The 26,496-nt window shown below is 41.0% G+C and overlaps 1 pseudogene; it reads right to left on the bottom strand.

The window, feature by feature from the left end:
* The window catches only part of LOC132819998 (sodium- and chloride-dependent neutral and basic amino acid transporter B(0+)-like), a 138,165-nt pseudogene that overhangs the window by 1,911 nt on the left and 109,758 nt on the right, over window positions 1-26,496 (bottom strand).

Genomic DNA, 26,496 nt, shown 5'->3' with positions numbered 1-26,496 from the left:
TAAAATGCCTGTAGTATTAGGTGCATTAGTCAGGAGTAAACGTAGGAGAATGGGTCTGGGTGGGTTACTCTTCGGAGGGTCGGTGTGTACCTGTTGGGCCAAAGGGTCTGTTTCCACACAGTAGGGAATCTTATCTAATATAATAACCTGTAAGACATTATATAAACCCTGCATAATTATGTGACTTAAGAGCAGAAAGGTCTCAGAAACTATCTTGACTTGGGCCACTTCAAGCATGACATACTGACAAACTGTGCTGCATGTTGTAATTGAGTACTTTCATACTCACCGAGAAGCGTACATGAATATAATGTTTGAATATAACAGTGAGCTGCAATAAATATTCTGTTGGATTCTTTAATAACATAAAGCATTGAAGCAAAATGCACATCAAGGATTCCAGGGTCTAACATATGATTATGGTTCTGAGGTTTTCAAGAAGGTCTCTCACACACAATCTCCTTCTATAAAAGGCATTAGGTGTCAGATGGGTTTTTCTGACACAATGATAGCTCTACAGTCAAAATTACTGACAGCAATGTTATTTCATCCAGGTTTATTTGATTGAATTCAAATTCCTCAGACACTGACGTGAAACACAACCAGAAACTATTGGAAACACTCTGCAGGTTTGGCAGCATCTGTGGAGAGAAAGCAGAATTAACATTTCAGATCCAGTGACCCTACTTCAGAATGCTGTTTTTTGAAGAAGGGTCACTGAACACAAAACATTAACTCTGCTTCCTCTCTACAGATGCTGCCAAACCTGCTGAGATCTTCCTGCAATTTCTGATTTCCAGCATCTGCAGTTCTTTTTTGACATAGAGGTGAGGGTTGATCTCATGTCTCCAGGTCATTTATCCAGGCCTCCAGATTAGTCTATTAACTGAATCACAACATAATTGCTGCTCAGTACATTTTAACAAATCCTGTTCCTGATGAGAAGGGTCTAGATGTACATCAAAAATGATAGTTATTATATTGAGACACCTAGAACTTGGCAGCAGAAACAGAAATATGAGTTGTATGATACAACAGAAAGAACAAGGAAAGGGGAAGCAATGGCCTAATGGTATTACCGTTGGACTGTTAATCCAGAGATTATATCCAAGGGACCCAGGCTCAAATCCTGCCACGGCAGTTGGTGGAATTCAGAATCTAATGATGACCATGAATTGATTGTTGGAAAAGCTGACCTGATTTCCTAATGTCTTTTAGAGAAGGAAGCTGCCATCCTTACTTGGCCTGGCCTAGATGTGGCTCCAGACCCATTGCAATGTGGTTGACTCTTAACTGCCATCTGGGCAATTACAGATGGGCAATAAATGCTGCCTAGCCAGCAATGATCTCATCCCATGAATGAATGAAGAAAAACAAAATTGTGAACAGCGACTGAACATGAATGCAGATTTTTAAAAAACATGAATTCCACTGTAAATCTTCCAGATGTTAGGTAACAATGACCTGAATATTTCTTTCCTACAACTTGGAACACGCTTCATTCAACCAAGCTGAGGTTTCATTAAGACATTGTGGAGAATTTGACTCTCGAGTAACATTGTTTTCTCATGCATTACAATCATCAGCAGTAGTTCCAAACATAATAGCTTAGATAAGTTCCTTTTATAGAAGTAGAAAGAGATTGGTTAAATTAAGTAACATTATTGTTGAACTTAAAAGATGTCATTCTTACCAAAACTTGCAAACAATGTGTCAAGTCCCAAAGTGAGCAGCATGAAGAAAAATAAAATGGACCATAAAGTTGCCCATGGCAACTGTGCAAGGGCCTCTGGGTAGGCAATAAAGGCCAAACCAAACCCTGAACAATGGATACAAAACAAATGATAATATTAGTCCTGCATACAATCAACACACACTGCTACATTTAATTCCGTATAGTCACTGATGTTGAGGCAAATTCAAAAAGTCTCAGCTGAGACATTCCAATTACTTCTGGAACATACCATGTGGCACACCCTGAATATAAGGATGAATATATGGACATGAGATCAGTAATTCAGAATGGTGAGATTGTGACATCTTAATTGTGAACTGGATATGTCGAAGGCCAGTAATTTCATATCTGAAACTATGTTAAATCAGTTCTGTACATTTGTTGAATAGTGCCTACTTTCAATGGGAATCAATAATTTTAAAGAAACTTGTTTTTTTATAGGTATTTTTATTGAAAATTTAACATTTTTACAAGTTTACAAAATAAAAAAAACCCAAGCATAAACATTGATATACAATTAAATCTTAAATAAATAACAACCAAAATTTAACAAAAAAAACCGACAAAAAAAACTCAACTAACTACTAATCTAACCGACAACTAACCAGAGTGCAGAATTAAGTCTCTTACATTATTAAATTAAGAGAAACAAAAACCCAACGGATAACACAGAAATTGGGTACTGAGATACATACTGGGAATGTATTAACATCATACGTAACAAAACCCGTATTCGTGCGGGATTCCTCTCCCAAGGGGCCACGGACCAGCCAGGTTCGCCATTTCAATTAAATAAAAGCCCTTGTTAGGACGGCCGAAATATATGTATTTATATAATTCAAGAAGGACTGCCATATTTTATGGAATAATTTGGTCTTTTGGTGCACCATATTTGTAAGGAAATCAAGGGGAATACATTCCATAACTAATCTGTGCCAAATTGAAAGTCCAGGGGGGCCCTCAGCCACCCAGTTTACCAAAATATTTTTCCTTGCATAGAAAGAGAGAATAGAAAATAATCTCTTCCCGTGCATATCCAGGGAGGGTGAGTTCGAAAAGCCCAAAAAGAGAGATACAGGTTCCACTCTAATTTCCGTTCCTAAGATTTCTGTCATAGCAGTTGCTACTTTAGTCCAATATCTACGGATCTTATGACAGGTCCATAGGCAATGTACAAAAGTGCCCACCTCTATTTTACATTTGGGACACATTGGAGATGTTCCTGCCTTAAATTTTGCCAATCGATCCGGTGCTATATGGGCCCTATGAAGTATCTTCAGCTGAATAGCCTGAGTTCTGTTGCAGATGGTGATTCTTCTGGCATTTTCCCAAATGTCATTCCATGTTTCTATAGAGATTTCTAGTCCCAAATCCTAATCCTATATTTTAAGCAGATTGTCTATATCTCCCGATACTTCACCATGTAGTAAATGATAAATAGTACTGATGGAAGATACCCCCACTGGCCATAGCATTCTACATTCTATATCTGATTTATAAAGACAATCTAATAACGTAGTCTTCTTCTGTATGTAATCTCAAATTTGGAAGTATCAAAAGAGGTCTCCATTAGGTAATCCGAATTTCTGACGCAGCTGTTCAAAAGACATCAGGATCCCTTCTTTAAATAGATCCCCTAAACAAGAGATACTCCTGGATCTCCAGAATTTGAAAGTGGCACCTGTAAACCCCAGTTGAAATCCCCATGCTCCCACTATCGGAGCATAAGGGGATGTTTTATGTGAGTTGCCCTCATTTTGCCGCATTATATTCCAAGCTTTAATTGTGTTTAGTATTATGGGGTTTTTACAGTGATCCGTAATGATTTTCCTCTTGTCTGAAAATAAAAGGTTAATAAGTGGGCATTTTACTTGAGAAGCCTCGATTTCCAGCCACATTGATTGCGGGTCAGACAAGACCCAATCAGCTATGTAACTTAATAGGGAACTTAACTGATATTTCCTAAAATCTGGGAAATCCAATCCTCCCCTTGCCTGTGGAAGCTGTAGCTTCTTCAGCTTAATGAGGGGCTGTCTATGATTCCAAATAAAGAAACCCAACCAGCCTTATGATTTACATAGTGCCAGCCTCAGCAGCATCACCAGAAGCATTCTCATAGGGTATAGGAGATGGGGCAGGACATTCATTTTAATTAGTGCTATTCTACTAGCCAGGAAATTGGAAGGTCTCCCCATCGCTGGAGGTCCTGCCTTATCCTTTCCAGTAAATGCACAAAGTTAGCCTTGTATAACTGACCAAATGCTGGGGTAATAAAAATGCCTAATTATAAAAAACCCTCCAGGGACCACTGAAAGGGAAAGTGGGATCCATCCAATAAGTGGGATATACTAGCAAGGCCACCCATTGGCAGAGCTTCCGATTTTGAGAAATTAATTTTATAGCCTGAAAATACACTAAACTTAGATTAAGCGAGGCACGGACATCAAAGGATTACTGAGGAATAGAAGAACATCATCTGCATAAAGGGTAATTTTATGTTTACCTGTACCAATCCTCGGGGTCGTCATATTAGGGTCGGCCTGTATAGCTTCTGCTAGTGGCTCAATTATTAGCGTAAATAGCAATGGCAAGAGAGGACATCCCTGACGGCAGCCCCTATCCATACTGAAGTTATCCGAGCCTAATCCATTGGTAATCACAACTGCTTTGGGATCACTATACAGTGTTGAGACCCATTTGGTAAACACCTTTCCAACGCCAAAGCTTTCCAATGTGTAAAACAAATATGACCATTCAACCCTGTCGAATGCCTTTTCCGCATCTAATGAGACTACTATTCCTGGTATCTTTCCCTGATGGCAGGCTTGAATCACATTCAAAACCCTTCTAACATTATTGGATGATCTACGGCCCTTAATAAACCCCGTCTGATCCTCCTTTATGATATGTGGCAATACCCTTTCTAGCCTCAATGCTAACGTTTTAGAGAGGATTTTGAAATATACATTTAGCAAGGATATTGATCTGTATGACGCACAATCTTCTGGGTCCTTTCCTTTTTTAAGGATAAGAGAGATATTTGCCTCTTTCAGTGAAGGCGGGAGACAGCCCTGACTGGATGAGTAGTTCGTGTAAAAAATGAGGTCTGCAGATGCTGGAGATCACAGCTGAAAATGTGTTGCTGCTTAAAGCACAGCAGGTTAGGCAGCATCTCAGGAATAGGGAATTCGACGTTTCTAGCATAAGCCCTTCATCAGGAATGGGTAGTTATACATGTCCAAAAGTGGACCAGCCAATATTCCTGTAAATTCTTTATAGAATTCAGCTTGAAAGCCATCTGGGCCAGGTGCCTTACCGCTCTGAAGTTGCCTGATTGTGTCAAGTATTTCTTGGATTGTTAGGGGAACATTCAAGACCGATATCTGTTCCTGAGTTAGGTCCAGAAAGGTCAAGTTTTTTAAAAATGATTGCATCCTCCAAGTCCTGTCTTCACAATCCTGCGATTTATATAAATCAAAATAAAATTTTCTAAAGATTGCGTTAATCCTTTTACGATCATGAGTAAAAATACCAGTACTTTCCTTGATAGACGTGATATTTGAGGGGCCTTCTTTTTCTTTGCAAGAAATGCTAAGTATTTACCAAATTCATATGACCTTTGTTTTGCAAATAATATTTCCCTCTTAGCCGTTTGGGTAAGCGTGGTGTTTAAAGCTGTCCTAAGGGCCATAATCCTTTGCAATTTGATAATAGAAGGTCTGTCAGCGTATGCTGTTTCAGCTGCTTTTAAGCGAGCTTCGAGCAGACGCTGCTGTTCTCCCTTTAATTTTTTCTGGGTCGCTGAGTATGAGATGATCAAACCTTGTGCATAAGCTTTGATGGTCTCCCACATCATTGATTGGTTGCTAGCAGTACCTAAATTAATTTCTAAAGAAGTTTTAAATTCTTGAGAGAAGTACTTTACAAATTTACTGTCTTTCATCAGGAAGGGGTCCATACGCCAATGCCAGGGTGATGTCTCATTGTTCCTCGCCTTGATTTCCATATATACAGCAGCGTGATCAGAAATTGTAATACTGCCTATTTTACAGGATGATATGGAATTTTAAAAAATCGAGGGGCAAAAAACAGATCAATTCTGGTATGGCATTTGTGTGGATTGGAGTAAAAAGAAAAATCTCTGCCCTGTGGATGAAGGCATCTCCATATATTTAATAGTCCTAACTCTTTGTTCAAGTCCACCAATTGTCTAGATCTGGGAGATACTCCTGCAGTACTCTTGGGAATCCTATCTATTTCCGGATCCATAATACAATTAAAGTCTCCCGCTATAATTGTATGACAGGCACCGAGAGCCATCAACTTTGAGAAGGCTTCCATTATAAATTTAAAAGGAAGTGCCGGGGGCAATACAAATTTAAAATCCCATATTTCTCTCCATTTATAAGGGCTTTAATCAGAATATATCGTCCAGATTCGTCTTTTATCTGATTTAGGATTTTGAAAGGGAAATTCTTCCGAATAAGAATAACAACTCCCCTGCGTTTTGAGCTAAAAGAAGAAAAAAAGGCCTGATCAAATCCACCCTGTCGTCATTTCAAGTGTTCTTTATCCAATAAGTGTGTCTCCTGTAGGAGAGCTATATCAACCTTTTCTTTCTTGAGGTTTGATAATATTTTCTTCCTTTTGTCTGGTGAATTACTCCCCTTGACATTCCAGGTGCACCACTTAACCGACTGATCAACCATAATCGTCCAGGCAAATCCGAGACCCCTCGGGAGGGGAAACCCTATCCAGAACATCCCGAGCACAGAGCATATAAAATTCACAAAAATAAAGGCTCTCTAATACACTCACAACAGTAAAATAAAAATCTATTTTGAAATAAAAAAAATAAAACGTATTTAAATGGAGATTTTCCCCCTTGTTCCCAGGGGTATCACTTCCTTTCCAAAAGTCTATTGTATCCCCTCCAAACCAGTGCCCCACCCTTGACCCAGGCGCTCCTCAATAGGATGAAGAAAATTCAAATATACTACAGAACTAGAGTTAACAGTGAGCACCCTACTCGCCCCACCCCAACCTACACCAACGCCTGGATATATTTGGTAATGTTAATACCATGTATAAACATATATAACTATGAAATTACAACCTCAACAAGTAATAATTAAATATAATAATACAAAATAACAAGGGAAAACAACCCCGCTCCTAGAGACAGGTAAAATAGTATAAGGTAACCACCTCCCCCCACCAACATTAACTAGACCCCCCAGCCTATATATATATATATAATAAAAAACACAAGGAGGTGGAGAAAATCATTAAGTAGAGAACAAATAAATAAATCCCTCTCCCCACCCCCCCCCCCCAAGATAATATTAAACAGTAAGGTAAAAAAATGATTAATATATTAAAAAAAAGGGAGGGTGGGATGTAAACCGGAGTGGGGGGAAAGCAAACCAACATCAATTATCTCTTACAATTTATCTAAGAGAGTCCAAAAATTCCTTGGTCTTTTCCAGCGATCCGAAGTTATACATGGACCCTTCATGGTTAAAGCGTAGCGTCGCTGGGTAGCGCAAGGAGTACTGAATACTTAAGTCCCTTAAACACTTCTTCGCCTCATCAAACACCTTCATCTTTCAGACCAGAGCTGGGGAAAAGTCCTGGAATAACATGATCTTGGATCCTTTATAGATCATGGCTTGGAGATCTTTTCCAAGATTTCTGGAGGCTTCTAAAAGTATCTGCCTCTCCTTATAACTCTGCAGCCGGAACAGGACCGGGCGGGAACGCTGGGTTGAGCCGGATCCGCGTATTGCAACCCAGGAGTCCCATTCCACCCTTACCTGGCCTGATCCAGCCTCCAGATTTAAAAGCTGTGGAAGCCACTGTTCAAGGAACACTGTAAGCTGGCCTTCCTCTTCCCGTTCGGGAAGGCCCAGCAAATGAATATTTTTTCTACAGCCTCAATTCTCAAGGTCGTCAATGTCATTCTCTAAGGTCCAGACTCGCTGTTTGAGAATCCGGACCTGATTCACGGCCGATTGTGCTGTAGTTTCGGAGGTCGCGGCCTTTAGCTCCGCCCCTCCGACTCAGCACTCGATTTCCTTGATGTCTTGCTTTTGCAGCGCTGCCGAGAGTGAGTCCCATCGGCCTCAGGATTCTTCTATAAAAGCGTCAATCTTTGCATGAAGTTTGGATATTACTCCCACGAGGCTCGCCACCGAAAGTAAGCCCCCCGGGTCGCTTGCGGACGCCTCTTCTGCAGCTGGAGAGGGTGGGGGAGGGGTTCCTGTTTGCTGAGAGCTGCAGGCTCCCCTTTAGTCATTTTTACTGGAGATGAAATTGTTTAAATTCAATACTAAACAACTAATTACATTAAGTAAAAACTATTTTAAATGATTTGGTGAGTGTGGTGGGGGTGGGCGACCCACTTTGCCCAAGTCTTGGGAGGAGCACTGTAGACTCAGACTTGCTGGGTCGCTGCCATCTTGGATTCCCAAAGAAACCTGGTTGATAGATCTTCTAAGTTTAAACCCATTCTAGCTAAGTTATATCATTGCCCATGGTGGTTACTGGGTAAAACATTTACATGCATGCTGTTATCAATGGAGTAGTGGATGAGTGGGAGATAATGCACTCCTCCAGCCTCAGTCTAACAAGAGGGCAGTGACAAGGAGTTCAGAACAACTGGAATATCCAGACCTGTCCTTGCTGGTGGTTCTTCCTTGCCACTCAAGCTAGTGTACAATGGAACACTTGCTATCAACAGGAACATGGTGGATCAAACCACTGGCTTCCTGAAGGTGTCAAATCAAGTTCAAATGGAGTACATCTCAAAATCACGAGAGGTTTGCTGAATCTCTCAAATCTTGCTTCCAGGACGGCAGAGTTATCCTGGGAGAATGAATAGGAGGAGGAAGGTGGTGGTGGTTGGCATGGTTGTCCCTGGACAGATACTCAGGTTATTCACTAATCTAATCACTGCCACGCAATAATTGTTCTACCATTCCCTAGCTATCAACCCAACTTTTATTTAACATCAAAATAAATCCGGAAATAGAAGCCACTAATAAACACAATCATTCCATGAGAACTTCATTGTGCACCAATTCCAATAATGTAGGAAAAGTTGATCTTTCTGTTACTGAATTCTCTGAGCACCTGTCTTATGTTTGCCTGTTGCCCTGTTACTATCATTCTCAATTATTTTTCTGTTCCTTTCTCGTTCCATTAATCCCATTGACTCAATGCTCTTTTGGGCAAATTACACTCAGGCCCAGGTGTCCTCTAGTACCCCATCGATGTCTAACAAATGACACATATGTGCTATCCTGCAGCAGAATAGTATGGTTAACTTTGTATTTACCTGACCGTGCAACCTCTGAAACAGGCTTGTTTTGCACATGAGCCATGTGTCCAAGAGTGGAGAAGATGATAAATTCCGCAAACACACTCGTAGCACAATTAACAACACAGACAATGATGGTATCTTGCTAACAGTTGTTGTGGAATTTGTTGTAGGATGACAATGTGATTAAACTGCCCCAACCCACTGATGTCGAGTAGAAAATTTGTGTTGCAGCATCTTTCCAGACCTGATAAATAGAAGGGAGAATTCATCAGCGCTGAACGATTTCACTTGAACTCATTCAACTGAAAAACTACATTGACCACAAGAAGCATAGTGTGAGTTAGTCCAGCAGCTCAATGTGATCTGACTGAATTAAACTAGCTCTGATCAACACCATCTCACTTAATAGGAGGGCCATCATTTGATTTTCCTTTGACTACTTGCTGCCAACTTTAAGATTTTCCCTCCAAAATTGACTCATAGCAGATATAAAACCCCACTGGACCAAAAATCTGATCTTCTGCAAAGTCATTGCTATTTTCTGCACTGCAGTCTGTTAAGTAAAATGTAAACTGCACACATTGGGGTTAATTTGGATCACAAAAATGATTTAAATTAGATTTAAAATAGGTATGAATGTCAAACTGAGTGCACATTTGTAACAAACCATCTTATACTTAAATGGTGAGGCTCCAGATGCTCCTTGTTATTTATGTGTAAATTCCACAGCAATTTCTGACTGCACTCAGAGGTTCAGAGAAATATCTCTGATATGCACCACTCTGCTGTTATAAAAATGATATCTCCTGACATTTACAAACTTGGCTCAGTGTGAAATTACCTATTACATGCGTAGAGTCACATTATTATTGTTGATGTGGAAGAAGGGTTTGGGGGGGAAGGGGGAGAAGATCAACTGAAAGGCAGGATCTTAGCTCTCAGTAGCTCCCCCAAGTCCTCCCATCTATATGTAGTAGAGTCCTTCAAATAAGTGTTGATGCATTTAGATGAATTCCCTCTTCTTGGAAGCCCGATAGGAATTCAACAGGATTTTGATTTCGCCTTACCTCATGATTGTCCGCTGGTCTCCACAAGTAGGTGCAGAACCAGGGAGGAGATGTTTCAATGGCCATTCATTGGCCACTTAAACACCATAAGTAATGGCAGAGCATCAAAATCCATCCATGAATCTTCTGCCACCACGATAGATGAGTGACAAGAAGCTACAAACTAATGCTTTACCACCTAATTTCATGTCCCATTGCTCCCAAATTGTCATTTGGAAGGGCATAAAATTCTGCATTTTATTTCTGAACTACTCTAAGTTCACTCATTGAGAGTCACATTTCCTTCACTATCACAGTTCGTGTGCTGTTAATTTTGCAATCAAACGATTTACTTGGTTAAGCAGATGCTCAGTTGCTTTCTCTCTGTAGTCACATCTCAGGTACAGATGATATTGTGACAATGCCATCTCCCACTTCTCGATAAACTCCAAATGTCATTGACATTAAACAGGTCAGGAGATGTCAAATGGACTACCACAGCTTTGCCGTTCTCAAGGGCAAGTAGAGATGGGCAGTGAATGCTGGCCAGCCAGCAATGCCCATATCCCACCAATGTATATTGAACAAATACTGATGACATAGTCTCATAAGTGATTGTAACTGAAAATCTGATTACTGAATCAATCCATGATTTCAGAAAGAAAGAGGCACTGAGAATAAACAATCCTTTGCATCCCACTGCCGATCTCATCCAGTTGTATCTAATCTCATCATCCTAGCCCTTAGCATTGATTCCCTCCTGCTCATACCAAGATGATTACAACAATAAACTAACTCATTAGAATTCATCACAAAGTCTCAGCTAGCTTTTCGCAACATGTGCAAAATGATCTTTCCAAATACAAACAAAAGATTGAAAGGTACATTTCAATTCTAAATTTTAATACCTCAATCAGACAAAATAAAAGAAGGAACAGTTAAATAAAAAAAAGTGATTTTTGAAATTCAGTTGATTCTGTTGTTGAGCTTACCTGAGCATCAGCCAGTTTGGAGAAGTCTGAATGGCTTCCGATGTAGAATTCAATTCCTTTAGAGGCTCCCTCCAGGGTAACCCCTCGGATCAGGAGTATCGTCACAACCACATACGGGATAATTGCAGTGAAATAAACAACCTGAGAATGGAGAATAAATTGGAAGATTTTCCTGTATTAGTGGTACAACATTTACTTTATTGGATCCAGCTGATTGTAAACTGATAGGAATATAAACAAAGAGTGAATCAGAAGACAGTTGGTTACATGATGGGGATATTTAACACTGAGCTACATGTTGGAAATAAGTTTAAATTCTACAATATTATTTATAGTTTTATAATTAATCACATTCAGGGAAATGACAGATGTATTCAGGAGAATTGATGAGAACTTCATGAATATATTCAACATTTCATATTTCATGATTCTTTACTATTCTAATAGTCCAGACAAATGGTAAATAAAACCCTGACCCTAATCTGCTCAGTCCCTTCCCCCAGTCCCGCCCAGCCTTCCGCAGCAATTGGAATTTCCCCCAGAGTCCCTGTGTCAGTGACTGAAACCCTTAGAATGAGGGACACATTCAGGAATTTGGGGGCATTGCTGGGGCTAGAAATTAGTGATGTTCAATTTCAGTTGTGAATATTACAATTTGTGACTGTTCTTCACACTTCTTTTTCAAACTTATTTCAGCCTCGTCATTTCTCTGATTGTTATGTTGTTCAGAGCAGGACCCACACAGTTTGTGGCTGAACACTTGGCAGGTGATTGAGCGGCATGAGGTGTCATATCTGCTCCTCTTCAAGGCTGTATCCCCTCAAAGGGTAACCATGCTCTGTGGAAGCTACAAAGGATTACTGCACACTAGTTCATTTTCTGTTCTCTATACCTTGCAGGAACTGTTAACATCACCAAGGATATAAAATACGCACTTCACAACAGTCAATAAATTCTAGTTTTATTCTTACAGGGAATCTGTATTTTGTCAGTAGTTGTAACTGTCTTCATCACCAGTCATTTACCTTTCCTGAAGATTTGATTCCTTTCAAAAATGCTGCCCCAACCATCAGCCAGGCTAGAAGCAGACAGAGGGCTAAATGCCAGACTATCTCCCCAGTCTCATCCAATGAACTTGTACGGTGTAAAACTGCTTGACTGAGTTAAAAAAAGAGAAAATATTTTTCATAAGGGTCCTGTTTATTACACATAGATACTATGTGCTCAATGCATCTGAGTATTTAGTGCAATATACAGGGCTTTTAAAAATATTCAGTTGTTACAGAATAAGTCCTACTTTTAAATAAGAGAATGGTTACTGAAGTTTGATGTCCTTTATGTTTTTCTCTTTCTACATCTTATTCAAACAGAATATGGGTGCGTTGGCTATATTTGAATCTGCAACTGCATGAAAAAATTCGTGGCATGCCTTAATGGGCTCCATCTTATGCTCAAATTTACACTTGAAATGGAACAGTCAAATTAATCTCTTTAGCGAGAGTTCTAGTTGGGAAATCAGCCAGGGGTTCTCTACTCCTATATACCAATGATCTACCTTCAGAAGTCAGTACACATGTTGAGATTCCTATGTTTTCATATACTGCAAAATGGGCATGATCAGCAACCTTGTAAATTTATTGGCCATGTAAATGTAATGTTGAAGTAGGGCACTTCTCAAGCACCCTGCAGGTAATGGCCACTGATCAGATAATCCCTCAATGTATGTTCCAACCAGACATCACAGGCCCTAAGGCAGGCCTGGAAGTGCCCAGTCCTCCTCAGGTCTGAAAGGGCAAGGTATCTCCAATGTTTGATCAAGAGTTGAAGTCAACTGTTTCACATTGTTACTATTTTTGTTACGAACATGATGCTGATATTAAACCAACAAGATGTTTTGCTTAGAACAAATAAATAATGTGGTATATTAATTTTAGTGCTGGTGTGATGCCATGTTTCAATGTTATACATCCCAAAGACTGATGGATCGTATCAATAATTCACTCAACTGTTCCCAAGAAAAACATTCTAACTGTACCAAGCCAGCCTGCAAATACAAATTCACGATACAGTGTTTAATATTAATTGAGATTCTAAAACTGAACTATGTTTACTGGATAATCCTGAGTGTTCAAATAATTACAAGGGAACAAAATAAACAGAGCCGTACATTGGTCTCTCAGATCGAAGATTCTGAAGTCTTTTGGGTTTGGGGAAAAATGCTGTTTATTTTCAAGTTGAGGCAGATTTGCAGAAATCTTGGCAAATGCTAGCTGTGTAAAATGGTTGCTCCTAAAACAGAGAGGTAGTTTTAGGATCTAGAGTTTAGAAGAATGAAAGATTATCTCATTCAGACACACAAAATTCCTCACTGGACAATCCTGAAAAATGTGTTGCTGGAAAAGCGCAGCAGGTCAGGCAGCATCCAAGGAGCAGGAGAATCGACGTTTTGGGCATAAGCCCTTCTTCAAGAATCTGATTCCTGAAGAAGGGCTTATGCCCGAAACATCGATTTTCCTGCTCCTTTGATGCTGACTGACCTGCTGCGCTTTTCCAGCAACACATTTTTCAGCTCTGATCTCCAACATCTGCAGTCCTCACTTTCTCACAGGACAATCCCACCATTTGTGGAGGAGGAGTTTGAAAACACATTCAATACTATGCACTTGGCTCGTTAATAAGAACCTGTGGTGTTGGAGGAAGGATAATAGCACAGGCAGAGGAATGACTAACTAATAGAAGACAGATTTGCGATAATGGGGGCATTTTCAGGATGGCCTATAACTAATGTAGTGCTCTAGGGCTGGGGCCACAATTATTTACAATATATGAATGACTTTGATGAGGAAAGTGAATGGACTATCGCCAAGTTTGTGGATGATATGAAAATAGATGGGAAGGCAAATGGTGAGGATGACACACAGAGACTGGAGGGATACAGGCAGAGTAAAAGAGTGGGCGATAAAACATGGCAGATTGAATCGGGAAATCCCTGGCAATTACAGACCAGGCAGTCTTACGTCTGTGGTCAGCAAGGTTTTGGCAAGAATTCTGAGGGGTAGGATTTATGACTATTTGGAAAAGCATAGTGTGATTAAAGGCAGTCAACATGGCTTTGTGACGGGCAGGTTATGCCTCACAAATCTTATTGAGTTCTTTGAGGAGGTGACGTAGCAGGTCGATGAAGGTCGAGAAATGGGTGTGGTGTATATGGACTTCAGCAAGGCATTTGATAAGGTTCCCTATGGTAGATTCATTCATAAAGTTAGGAGGTATGGGTTACAGGGAGATTTGGTTGTCTGAATTCAGAATTGGCTGGCTGACAGAAGGCAGAGAATGGTTGTAGATGGAAAGTATTCTGCCTGGAGGTCAATGTTGAGTGGGGTCCCACAGAGCTCTGTTCTTGGACCTCTGTTGTTCATAAATTTTATAAATGATTTGGATAAAGAGGTTGAGGGGTGGGTTAGTAAATTTGCAAATGACACAAAGGTTGGAAGTGCTGTTGATAGTATCGAGGGCTACTGTAGGTTGCAGCACCTCATAGACAGGATGCAGAGCTGGGCTGAGAAATGGTAGAAGGAGTTCAATCTGGATAAATGCGAAGTGATGCATTTTAGAAGGGGAACGCTGAACTTGAATGCTGAAATAGGATTAAAGACAGGATTCTTGGCAGTGTGGAGGAACATAGGGATCTTAGTGTTCAAGTGTATAGATCCCTCAAAGTTGCCACCCAAGTGGATAAGGTTGTTAAGAAAGCATGTGGTGTTTTAGCTTTCATTAACAGGGGGATCGAGTTTAAGAGCCGCAAGGTTTTGTTGCAGTTCTACAAGTCCCTGGTGAGACCACACTTGGAATATTGTGTCCAGTTCTGGTCGCCCGATTATAGGAAAGACACAGAGGCTTTGGAGAGGGTGCAAAGAAGGTTTACCAAGATGTTGCTTGTCTTACAAAGAGAGGTTGACTAAGCTCGGATTTTTCTCGCTGAGATTAGGAGGAAGAGAGGTGACCTGATTGAGGTATACAAGGTAATGAGAGGCATGGAGAAAGTGAGGACTGCAGATGCTGGAGATCAGAGCTGAAAATGTGTTGCTGGAAAAGCGCAGCAAACAGGCAGCATCCAAGGAGCAGGAGATTCGACGTTTCGAGCATGAGCCCTTCTTCAAGAATGAGGACAGTGTGCCAAGCTGGCTAAGATAAAAGGTAGGAAGGAGGGACTTGGGGGAGGGGTGTTGGAAATGCGATAGGTGGAAGGAGGTTAAGGTGAAGGTGATAAGGTGAGGGTGATAGGCCGGAGGGGGTGGTGGGGGCGGAGAGGTCAGGAAGAAGATTGCAGGTTAGGAAGGTGGTGCTGAGTTCGAGGGTTGGGACTGAGACAAGGTGGGGGGAGGGGAAATGAGGAAACTGGAGAAATCTGAGTTCATCCCTTGTGGTTGGAGGGTTCCTAGGCGGAAGATGAGGCGCTCTTCCTCCAGCCGCCATGTTGCTATGGTCTGGCGATGCAGGAGTCCAAGGACCTGCATGTCCTTAGTGGAGTGGGAGGGGGAGTTGAAGTGTTGAGCCACGGGGTAGTTGGGTTGGTTGGTCCAGGTGTCCCAGAGGTGTTCTCTGAAACGTTCCGCAAGTAGGTGGCCTGTCACCCCAATATAGAGGAGGCCATATCCCTCATGAGAGGCATGGATAGAGTCAACAGCCAGAGAGATTTCCCCAGAGCAAGATTGACTGGCACAAGGGGTCATAGTTTTAAGATTTTAGGAGGAAGGTATAAAGGAGACGTCAGAGGTAGGTTCATTACGCAGAGAGTTGTGAATGCATGGAATGCATTGCCAGTTGTGATAGTGGAAGAAGAGTCATTAGGGACATTTAAGTGACTGCTGGACATATACATGGATAACAGTGAGTTGAGGGGTGCGTAGGTTCGGTTATTTTATTTTACATTAGGATTAAACCTTGGCACAACATGGTAGGCCAAAGGGCCTGTTCTATGCTGTACTTTCCTATGTTCTATGTAATTACACTTGCATTAAATTTAGGATAAAGCTACAATTATGATTTTCCAGTGTAGCACACTTGCATGAACTGGAAACTTTGTATATTAATACACAGGGATCGTCTTTGTAGACAGAAAAACTGTGTATGAGCTCTGCCCCAATTCAAATGAACAGAATAGATGACAGCCATTAACTCGGGCAATGCTCTGGCCAATCTATCAACCTCCTGGTTTAAATTTAAACAAAATCTGCCAGGTAAATGTCAAATAGCTCTAATGGGCACATCCCTCAGTGTAACAACTCAACCAATCAGAGTTCACTTGTCAACCAATCGGATAACACCTCTCATTCAGCATCTGTTATTTTCCACTAACATAAAACAAATGTTGGAAATCTGAAACAAAAGCAAAAATTTCTGGAGAAACTCAGCAGGTCTGGCAGCACCTATGGGGAGAAAGCAAAGTCAATGATTCAGGTCCAGTTCTGAAGAAAGATTGCTGGACCCAAAACATTAACTCTGCTTTCTCTCTGCAGATGCTACCAAACCTGCTGAGTTTCTCCAACAATTTCTGGGTTTTTTTTGTTCCTGTTATTTTCCCTTCACTTTAGTATTTCTTGCAAATTTTCAGGATGAATGGAAGACAGGAAGTTTTGACTTAATGTTTCTTTTGTCAGCATTAATCAAAGTCTGTCACACTAAACAACAATGTACTTACTCCCAATATTGCTCACTCGGACCCTGGTGAGGAATGGAGATTTCTGATCCATTTAGGCAAGTGTTATTATACGTCTGCAGCCATGTTGTATTAATGACTTCAAAATATCCATCATCCAGAGTAAGATTGCAAAATGGATCTAGAAAATGTTGAATGTGTTTTAGAACTTTACTGCTCCTTGTTGAACATTGCTGCCATTTCTAGTGGTACAATCAGGGTCTCTGGGCAACCCAACCCAACCTCATCCATTACATAAGGTGGAATCAGAGGCATAGACTGAGGTAGGAATATATAAAATGAAGAGCCTCTCTTCTTCCCAGTGTCCACTCATTGAATCCAGGGTAGGATGGTTTGAGGACGGCCTTTCTTGCCAGACGTAAATTGACTCCCTAAGAGATGTCTTAAATGGGTATGCTGGCTGCCATTGGCATTCTTATGTATGTGTTGAAGGGTGGGGGTGGGGAAGGGGCACAATATGTGGGTTCACTCTATCTGGTCTGTTGTTTCCTAGGAGGGTAGATTTTCAGGTGGGTGCCCAATAGAGGTATCCAATGACATCGAAGAAAATTGCATTGTTCAATTACTGGCTTCCATAAAGTGTTTGGTACTAGTGGTAGATGCAAGTGGCCCAAAAGCTCCCTTAACACACAAATAGGTACATCAACAGTGAAGGTTCCCACTTCATGAAGATGCATCCTATGACACTCAATAGCATATCCTGCATGTGAAAGAAATCACACAGGGACTGAGACACCATGTTTTTTGTTGAACACCAGCCTGCAACAGCACAGAGAATCACTAAATTATTATAGCATAGAATGAGACGATGCAAACTGTTGTGAAAATCCAAATTAGAGTTTCACCTAGTTCCTCCACTCAGTAGCTCTGAACTCCTTCCTTTTCAAACAATGATCGATCTCCCATTTGAATGTCTTGAATAAAAATAACCTCCACCACACTCTCAGGCAATACATATGCAATCCTAACTTCTTGCTGTGTGGATAAAAATTTCCACTGAGTCACCATTGGTTGTGAATGGTTTTAATTGGCCCTTCATTCTATCCAGACTGTACACGCTGGGTACATATACTGAGCTCCCTTCTTGTATTCCACATTATTAGTTCACACTAATGACAGCATCATTTAGGGATTTTAAGAAAAGTGTCTCATACACCATGTTTGAAGCTGACAGAAATGTCAGCATTGTGGAGCACAAACAGAAGAGACAAATGAGTAAAGAACTTTCTACATGGGCGCCAAATGTGTCCCTTCAGATCCACTTGGTCTGTGCTAGCCATGTGATAGTTAATGTATTCAGACTCACTCAGGAAGGACCAGCCAATCACTGAGCTTTCAGACATCCCATCCCTCAAAGACGATACCGCAGCCTCCTGACTCAGTCTGGTCTATAAGCTTAAGTCTCAAACTCCCTGGTCTCAATCCCTCACACATTAACTCAGATATTATATTGACACATTTTTTAGGTATTTTCATGACTATATTTTCATATCCACATCTTATGAACAAGTTCTAACTCTCAATATTTACAATATACATATCTATGCTATACCATTATTACAGATTGCAGTGGTTCACCACAACATTACTAAGGGCATTTGGGATAAACAATGAACATTGGCATAGACAGTGGTGCCACGTCCCTTGATCAGTTTGTTCAGATTTTTATGACACACCTCTCCAGCGGGGGGGGGTTAGAAATGAACCTTGTGGGTCAGAGGTTGGGGCATTACCACTGTCAAAAGCCATGTGATAAGCTTTCATTAATGGATCAGAAAATGAATATTAATCCTGATAATTAATTACTTCTGATTCCCTAACTCCAGTACGATCACTTTCCAGGCTTCAAAACCTGTGAATTGTGTTTTATAATAAAAAAAAGATTGAGAGTAACTTCCTAGACCCATGCACAGGGTCACAGACAGGAATGTGAGTCCAAAATGCAGATATATGGAAATTAAAAGGTATTATTTAAATCATGAATTTCCTGTTTTCCAAGACTCACACCTTCCCTTAAGAGGCAAAATGCAGCAAGAATATGTACATAGTCAGCTGACTAGAAGAGCACCTCCCAATGTATTGAATAAGGGCAAACACTGTTGTAAGTCATTGGCTATTGGTACTTAAAATTGACACCAGTTGCAGGTCACACATTGGTTTCCTTGACTCAGAGGGAAACAACTTAAACATTTTTGAAATAAAATAAGATCATAAGGCTATAGAGATAGGAAGATCATTATGCCTTTCAACCTATCAAGTCTATTCCACCATTCAATCATAGCTGATATGTTTCTCAACCCCATTCTCCTGCCATCTCCCCATAACCTATGATCCCATGACGAATCAAGAACCTATCTTTCTGTCTTAAATATATTCAATGACTTGGCCTCCATTGTCTTCTGCAGAAATGAGTCCCACAGATTCACCCTTCATCTCAGCTCTGAGGCTTCGTACCATCGCTCTCAGGCTGTGTCTCGGGTCCTATCAGACTCTATATAGGCCTTTCAGTATTTTGCAAGTTTCAATAAGATCCCTCTCATCCTTCTGAATCCCATCAAGTAGAAACCCGAAGTCCCTAACTGCTCCTCCTATGACAAGCCATTCATCCCCATGATCATTCTTGTAAGCCTCCTCCTCCTCCAATGCCAGCACATCCTTCCTTAGATACAGAGCCCAAAACTGCTTGTAATTTGCCAAAAGTAATCTGAACAGATCCTTTACGATCACAACAGTATATTCCTGCTCTTGCATTTTAAGCCTTTTAAAATAAATTCTAAAATTGCATTTGCCTTCCCAGCACCCAACTGAACCTGCATATTCACATCAAGAAAATCCTGAACTAGGACTCTGAAATTCCTTTGTGCTTCTGATATCCGAAGACTTGCTCCATTTAGAAAATATTCTGCGCTCTACTTTTCCAACCAAAGTGCATAATTCCACACTTGCCACAGTGTTCCATCTGCCACTTCTTCATCTACTCTCCAAGTCTTTCTGCAGCCTCCCTACCTCCTCAACATTATCTGTCCCTCCACCTAACTCTGTTTAACACACATGTTGTTCTGAAACTTGTTGCTACTCTCACTCCCATTTGTAAAACCAATGACGTTTGAAATCTGCGTCCTGGTCCTGATCTTCAAATTTCCTTTCAGGCTCAAAATCCAGCATCCAATTTCATGACCCCTAATCCTAAAGGTCAAGGAGTGAATGTAAATCATTCATTGTGTTACTGATGACATTGAATGAAGATTTTGAGGAAGATGAGCCTGAGATGAAAACAAAGAGAAAAACTGATCTCTGTACCAGACAGTAGTAATGTAGGTACTGATAATAAAAGGTTGAAACTACCTTAGCTTCCCTACATCTACAATCCAGGTAGAGTAAAGCAGCTGAGAATGACCAACAGTGACAATACTAAAGGAGAGATGATTTTCTTTGCCTGACAATCTTTCACTTCAGTGACTCAGTGACATGATCCTTGGAGCTGGATCCTGTCCAAGTCTCTCTGCTGTACAATCACAATGAAGTTGGTTATCGAAAGCATTGGCTACTTTTCTTATGACAGATCAACAGAATAAAATATGAACAGTCACGGAATGTCCCCAGTCAAAGTGAACACTGTACCTTTGGGAGTCCTGCTGCATGTTTCATCTGCTCCCCACCAACTGAAGCAGTCTGCCCATGGTAGGGGTGATTGGAAGGAAGCAAACAGGTAGTACAGACTGTAACCAATAATGCAGGCATAGGAAATGTTGGCAATTATGATCAGAAGGACCATGGTGACTCCAACACCTTAAAATTGAACAAAGGAAAAAGAGTTTAGAAATAATACTGTTTATTTGAAATAAAACTGTTCTCTTGAATTCAATTGCAATGTATTTCCAACTAGAATATGTTTAATGTAATTTGAGAGAGAAAGAGGGAGACAGTGTTTTGAAATAAGGCAGCCATGGGTGACTGATGTTGCTTCTCTCCAGTCTGAACTTATAAAGTTGAAAATAAGCCATCAACTTTATTATCCCTGTTTTGAATATAAGCACAGGTCATCCTCAGAGTTCAGAAATTATGATAAAGTTACAGACAATTAGGTTCAGAATCTAAACAAGAATTGGACAAGAGAATATTATTCTGTTGTTACAACTATCCCTCTAGTATTGCCATTGTCTTAGTGGGTGTTAGATTTGGTCAGCATTTCCAACAATGTTCAGCTAAAATTGTTGAGTGGATGATCCACCTTGGCCTCATCCGACGGTCGCCAGCATCACAGATGCCAGTCTTCAGCCAAATCAATTCACTCCACTTGATGTCAAGAAACAGTTAGAGTCACTGCATAGTGCAAGGGATTTGGGCCCTGACAGCGTTACAGCAACAGTACTGAAGAGTTGTGCTCCAGAATTCATCGCCAAGCTCTTACAGTACAGTAAGAACACTGGCATATACCTGACAACATGAAACATTGACCAGATATGTTCTGGACACAAAAGCCAATTACTGCCCGAACAGTCCACTCTCTCAATCATCGGAAACAACCTGCTCAGTGACACCCAGCTTGTGTTCCTCCAGGGTCACTCAGTGCCTGGCCTTGGTTTAAACAAAACAGCTGGATTCCAGAGGTATGGTGGAAGTGACAGTCCTTGACATCAAGGCCGCATTTGCCCGTGTGTGGCATCAAGGAGCCTGAGCAAACTGAAATCAATTAGTGTCAAGGGACAAACTCTTCACTTGCTCGAGTCATACCTGGAACACTGAAAGATGGATATGGATGCCGGAGGCCAGTCATCTCAGCTCTAGGACATCTCTGCAAGAGTTCATCAGGCAAAGTCTTAGAGAGAATTGTAAGGGATAGGATTTATGAACATCTGGATAGGAATAATGTGATCAAGGATAGTCAACATGGTTTTGTGAAGGGCAGGTCGTGCCTCACAAACCTTATTGAATTCTTTGAGAAGGTGACTAAGGAGGTGGATGAGGGTAAAGCGGTAGATGTGGTGTATATGGATTTTAGTAAGGCATTTGATAAGGTTCCCCATGGTAGGCTACTGCAAAAAATACGGAGGTATGGCATTGAGGGTGAGTTGGAGGTTTGGATTAGGAATTGGCTGGCTGGAAGAAGACAGAGGGTAGTAGTTGATGGTAAAGGTTCATCTTGGAGTGCAGTTACTAGCAGTGTTCCGCAAGGATCTGTTTTGGGACCATTGCTGTTTGTCATTTTTATAAATGACCTGGAGGAGGGGCTAGAAGGCTGGGTGAGCAAGTTTGCGGATGATACAAAAGTCGGTGGAGTTGTTGACAGTGAGGAAGGATGTGGCAGATTACAGCGGGATATAGATAAGCTGCAGAGCTGGACAGAAAGGTGGCAAATGGAGTTCAATGTAAGTAAGTGTGAAGTGATTCACTTTGGTAAGAGTAATAAGAAGATGGAGTACTGGGCTAAAAGTCGGATATTTGGTAGTGTGGATGAGCAGAGGGATCTTGGTGTCCATGTACACAGATCTCTGAAAGTTGCCACCCAGGTAAATAGTGCTGTGAAAAAGGCATATGGCGTACTGGCTTTTATTGGTAGAGGAATTGAGTTCCGGATTCCTGAGCTCATGTTGCAGTTGTATAAGACTCTGGTGCGGCTGCATCTGGAGTATTGTGTGCAGTTTTGGTCGCCATACTATAGGAAGGATGTGGAGGCACTGGAACGGGTGCAGAGGAGGTTTACCAGGATGTTGCCTGATATGGTAGGAAGATCGTATGAGGAAAGGCTGAAGCACTTGGGGCTGTTTTCATTGGAGAAGAGAAGGTTTGGGGGTGACTTGATAGAGGTGTACAAGATGATTAAGGGTTTAGATAGGGTTGACCATGAGAACCTTTTTCCAAATATTGAGTCAGCTATTACGAGGTGGCATAGCTTTAAATTAAGAGGTGGTAGGTATAGGACAGATGTTAGGGGTAGATTCTTTACTCAGCGAGTCGTGAGTTCATGGAATGCCCTGCCAGTAGCAGTGGTGGACTCTCCCTCTTTATGGGCATTTAAACGGGCATTGGATAGACATATGGAGGATAGTGGGCTAGTGTAGGTTAGGTGGGCTTGGATCGGCGCAACATTGAGGGCCAAAGGGCCTGTATTGCGCTGTATTGTTCTATGTTCTAGGTTAGTGTCTGAGGTCCAACCATCTCTAACTGTTTCATCAATGATCTTCCCTCCACCATAAGGTCAGAAGTAGGCATGTTCACAATGATTGCACAATGTTCAGCAATATTCGCAACTCCTCAGATACTGAAGCAGTCCTGAACAATATCCAGGCTTGGGCTGACAAGTGGCAAGTAACACTCCTACCACCCAAATGCCAGGCAATGACCATTTCCAACAAGAGACAATCTAACCACTGCTCCATGATATTCAATGGTGTTACCATCAATGAATACCCCCGCAATCAATATCCTTGTTGTCACCATTAACCAGAAACTCAACTGGACTTACTATGCAAACACAATGGTGACAAGAGCTGGTCAGAGGCTGGGAACACTGCAGGAGTAACTCACCTCCTGTCTCCCCAAGCTTGTTATCATCTACAAGGCATAAGTCAGGAGTTTAATTGAATATTCCTCACTTGCCTGCTCCAAGAGCACACCAGAAGTTTGACACCCTCCAGGACAAAGCTGCTTACTTGATTGGCAAAACATCTACAAGCATCCATTCCCTTCACACCGATTCGCAATTGCAACAGTTTGTGCTACCTACAAGATGCACTGCAGAAATTTACCAAGGCTCCTTTGAAAGCACCTTCCAAACCCATGACCACTTCCATTTAGAAAGACAAGGTCAGAAAATACAAGGGAATACCACTACCTGCAAAAATCCCCTCTAAAACAATCACCATGCTGACTTGGAAATATACCATTGATCCTTCACAGTCACTTGGTCAAAATCCTGGAATTCCTTTCCAAAGGACATTGTAGGGAAACCTACAGCGCATAGACTGCAGAGGTTCTAGAAGGCAGCTCATCACTACTTCTCATGAGTAACTAGCGATAGGCAATAAATGCTGGCCCAGCCAGAGAAAACAAGTTCCTTGAACGAATAAGAAAAAAGCTCATTGAAGAACAATTTTAGCAGGACTTATACATTTAGTGGTAAGATCTTGGGGTCTGTTGCTGAACAAAGAGACCTGAACAAAGAGTGCAGGTTCATAGCTCCTTGAAAGTGGAGTCGCAGGTAGATAGGATAGTGAAGAAGGCTTTTGGTATGCTTTCCTTTATCAGTCAGAGTATTGAGTACAGGAGCTGGGAGGTCGTGTTGTGGCTGTACAGGACATTTGTTAGGCCACTGTTGGAATATTGTGTGCAATTCTGGTCTCCTTCCTATTGGAAAGATATTGTGAAACTTGAAAGGGTTCAGAAGAGGTTTACAAGGATGTTGCCAGGGTTGGAGGATTTGAGCTATAGGGAGAGGCTGTACAGACTGGGGCTGTTTTCCCTGAAGCGTCAGAGGCTGAGGGGTGACCTTATAGAGGTTTACAAAATTATGTGAGGTATGGATAGGATAAATAGACAAAGTCTTTTCCCTGGGGTGTGGGAGTCCAGAACTAGAGGGCATAGGTTTAGAGTGAACGGGGAAAGATATAAAAGAGACCTAATAGGCAACTTTTTCTTACAGAGGGTGGTACATGTATGAAATGAGCTGCCAGAGGAAGTAGTGGAGGCTGGTACAATTGCAACATTTTAAAGGCATTTGGATGGGTATATGAAAGGAAGAGTTTGGAGGGATATGGGCCAGGTGGGGCTAGATTGGGTTGGGATATCTGGTCTGCATGGAAGGGTTGGACCAAAGGGTCTGTTTGCATGCTGTACATCTCTATGACTATATAACTTGGCACCATTGATAAGTACCAGAGTTGGTTTTAGCTCCTACCTCGTTTCCTCAATGTCTATTTCATTTGAGGGTTTAATCCCGCACCTGATGTCCAAGTGAGCATTCTTCAACCTAAAAACTAACCACTGAAACATTGAACTCCATCAACTATTAACTCGCTGGGTCCAGACTTGACCCAATGTGTAGTATGCACTTTGGTTTTTTTTTACCAAGGATTGGGAATCAGTGACAGGATCCTTGGTTTGTGTTTTCCAACTTAAACTGAGGGCACAGTTCTCACTGCAGCTCATAACTAGCTGCTTTGCTAACCCATATCTTGTGATTTAGCTTTAATTTATTCAAAGTAGAACAGCAACTGCTGGTGTGAGTTTATCTTCAGCAGGATGTTTTACCAGATGTGACAATGCTTATGTGATCCCCAATAACATAAGAAACTGAGTGTGAATATCATGGGTTTGAAGAGACTGTTAAACATTTGTTACAATTAACTATTGCAAACAAGTGGTACACTCCGAAGGCAAAATAGCATCTGGGCTGATATTTTACAACAGAATAAGGATAACTTTTCCAAAACAGATATACATGGTTGTGCAGAGGCACATGGAATTAATTTGACAATTATGCACACAGGTAAGACAGAGTTTAAAGATTAATGTTTCAAAATTCAATGTAATGTTTTGAAAGTTTGACAATTTTTCCTGACTTGGTGGATGTATGTCCACCTGGAAAGGTACTCATTGATCTCTGTTGCACTTGTTTGACAACTTGGTAAGTTGCTGCTAGTTGCTATTAATCAACCCTACCACACAACATCGTCAGAGGGTTCAACTCTCAATCTCTTCATGCATGATTGGTCTGTCATAAATTGTTCAGAGCTGGCTTCTGTTCCTTTATCATGTAATATCATGAGCTGCAATACATTTCTGTGACCTGGGCTGGTTGCATATTTTAGAAACCTTTGCTGGTATCCAAAGATTTGTATTTCTAACTCTCACTCTCTGCCCAGTGAGCAATTTTGGAGATTCTTACTTGGGAGACCAAATAACCTAAAAATACCACCATTGTGTCAGTGACACTTGTACTCATTTTGCTGCTTATTCACCAAAAAAATGGGTGATTTAGAGAAGTAATCTGTCACAAGGAAGTAATCTCCCCATACAATATGAACAGCTCTGTTGCTACTTTGCTGAAGAATTGGATGAAATATCATATGGATATAGAGTCTCCCACTGTTTATATATTGCATTCGTGAGTCATTGAATATCCCGATTCATCCCTGGATTGTTATGCCAATCATTTTGAACTTTCAATACTCATGCGTTCCTGTGGTAGCATGGGCATGATTTGAAACTGCGCCCAATGAAAACAATTCACATTGTCCAAAGTATAACATGTCAGCCTTGAGAGCACATTTAATTTCATAGTTTAGGTGATCATGGTGCAGATCAAGATGAATATCTTTGTATTTTGGATAAGCTGTTCTGTAAATCATATGCAATCATCTTTGCTACCTGGCTTAATTACTACTTCAAAGTTATAACTTTACCAATTCTTGACTAATTCAATTGCACCATATGTGACTTGTTCTGCATTGGTGGGTGTGGTTTGAATGTCATGATTTAAGACTGCACTTAGATCTGTACATACTGGTAACCATCTATCTGTTAGACTAAATATTTCGGGAAGCCAGTGAGAGTTTGCGCATTGACACTCATTGACAATACATACAATTGTTGATCTGCTGTCTCCACTGAGAGATGGTTTCTCATAGCCTGTACCATGGAACATTACTTGCTCAGGTGCATGTTATTGAGGCCATATA

The sequence above is a fragment of the Hemiscyllium ocellatum genome, chromosome 11 (genome assembly GCF_020745735.1).
Source record: "Hemiscyllium ocellatum isolate sHemOce1 chromosome 11, sHemOce1.pat.X.cur, whole genome shotgun sequence".
NCBI lineage: Eukaryota > Metazoa > Chordata > Chondrichthyes > Orectolobiformes > Hemiscylliidae > Hemiscyllium > Hemiscyllium ocellatum.
This window is presented reverse-complemented; position numbering and strand designations above follow the sequence as displayed.